The following is a 2,500-nucleotide window of genomic DNA, read 5'->3' on the forward strand; positions in this document are numbered from 1 at the left end:
TAGTTCAAAACCACTTAGACATAGCATTGTTAAACGTATTTAAGTATTTAAACGGTAGATATATGCATATTTTTACCCCCTAAAAATTTTTCATCTGTTCGGATTTCCTAGCTGAAAGTCTAGTGATCCGAAAATTATAACCGGGATCAAAAGTTACCTTTTCGAAAATTTCAGCCAGAAAAAAGACCTTTTTAGGGGAAAAATCCGGTAAAAATATAGAAAATTATACCATTTTTTAGGTGTTCGAAAATCCTAGGACAGGTAGGCAAGCAATAATTTTTACAACAAATGTCCGAAAATCGTCTTCCGAACAGATATTTTCCGAAAATTGACGTTGGGTGCCCTGTATTTACATCGTCAACTTCGTCTTCATCACCCTCAAACACATTTCCAAAACTTCGACGTCTTGATCGTTCGCTGAAATTCCATGCCCTTCTCGTAAAGGTCTCTGTAAGATATGTGAACTTTTATCCTCCTTGTCAACACAACTTGGCGTTTTAGCAGGCATTTTCACTCTCGCTTCCATTTCTCAGTTTGCTGAGTGTAGCTGTCGACGTCGCCGTCGTGAATCTTCAAGTAATTGAGGTCCCTATTTACTCTATTTTGTATTTAGTTACAGACTTTATAACAACAAAGGCACATGTCTATAGAATTAGGATAAATGACAAAATAAGAAGTAAAAAGGCCCTTTGCAACACATAAAGTAATTAGATACTTTCAATTACAAGTTGTGGGATTGTAACGTGAGAGGAATGGGTGGAAGCCTTCTATTCTAGGGCATTGACTTCGTGTTTTACAGGTCCAAATGTAATACCTCGCAACTAAAAATAGAAAGTAGTGATTCTTGTTTTGCAGTAATTAAGGCTTTAGACCGACAACTAATGATGGTGACATGTCGAGCGTAGGAAAAGCTTTCTCGCGAATCAGCCATTCCTTAAAAGCTTCCAAAAAACAGGAAGTAACGGTGCAAGTCCAGAGTAAGTGTATGAGTGATTCCTCTTCCCGTTGACAGAAACTGCAGTTGAAACACCAGAAGTTTAGAGATTTTGGCACATTTGAAAGGTTTTCGGTTCACATCCACCCAGTCAACAGTTTCGTTTGGTTCAATTGTGCAATCTGCTGATCACTTCATCTGACTATTCAAGGGCTGGTTTGTTTTTTTTTTCCACAAACTTTTTGGTACACTATTCTGTTTGGTTTATTTGCCATCAGAATTTTTCACGAAAGGTTTTGTAGTCCGAAACTTCGCTTAGGTTTTTTCCATTGGTTGTTTCCCACAACTGCTTTATAGCTTGGTTTAACTTGACTAAATGACGGTGTTTAAATTCTGAGAAAGATAAAAAAGGGGACTCACTAATCATTAAATCACTGACAACTTGAATTCTCTTAGAAGTCCATAGTGCGTAGTATATTGGTTTATTTCCGATTCGTACAAAAGAATTGAACCAAAGAGGCTGTGACCGTAGCTGGGTGACAGAGGACATGTAATCTTCGAAAGTAACTTCTGACCAAATTTGTATTAGGGAGGTTACGAAACGAGGACGACGACGGCTACGAGGACTAAATTTAAAAATACAAGTTCGCGTTATTCATATCACTACGAAACTATTTCATGTCGTTTCACGTTAAAAATGTGTAGTAACTGTCGAGGAATTAAACTGGTATGACTGGGTTGGAAGCGTAGAGAGAGAACTGAAAATTCATCGTCATGTGCTAACGTCCTCCACAGAACCTTGAATTTGGTCATTTCATGTCGTCATTTAGAAGATGACGGCAATGCAAAGAAATGAACCAAAATGTAAAACGCACGTGCAGAGTGTGCAGAGCCATTGGTTTTTCTCACTAAAGCTATTCAGTTTGTAGCGTCATCGTTGGCGTCGGCGTCGTCGTTTCGTAAGCTCCCTATTATTTCTTGCAGGACAACATCCGATACTTTCCAGCTTTTAACAAATCTTTTTTATTTAGATTACCCCTTAAAAGGGTAGCACCACCGATATCTTGCAGTTGCAAGTCAAAAAATAGTTTCCATTTAGCGTGGTTATTTTGGTCGAGGTATTTCTTAATCCAAGTTGACTTCAAAGCCTTGCTAAGAATCTTTACATCAACCATCTTTAGTCCACCTTGCTCATAATAACTAATCATAGTATCACGCTTTAATTTTGTCACCTTTGCCGTCCCACAGAAAATTGTAACTGAGATCATTAACTTCGTTGACTACTCTTTAATTTGGTCTGTTAGTTGAAAGAATATAAACAAGTTTTGAGATTATTAAACTTTTTAGTACAGTTATTTTTCCAAGTAAACTAAGTCGACGCAATTCCCAACAGCCCAAACTTGGCTTAAGTTTTGTTAATTTTTTGTCATGATACTTTGCTTTCATCGTTATTACCGGGCCATACACCCAAAGTCTTAACCTTGTTTCTCCTCGCTATTTGCTTTAGCACCAATCCAAAAAGCTTCTGTTTCTTTACCGTTTAAACGAAGAACAGATATTTCGCTG

The sequence above is a fragment of the Montipora capricornis genome, chromosome 8, assembly GCF_036669925.1.
Source record: "Montipora capricornis isolate CH-2021 chromosome 8, ASM3666992v2, whole genome shotgun sequence".
Taxonomy (NCBI): Eukaryota; Metazoa; Cnidaria; class Anthozoa; order Scleractinia; family Acroporidae; genus Montipora; species Montipora capricornis.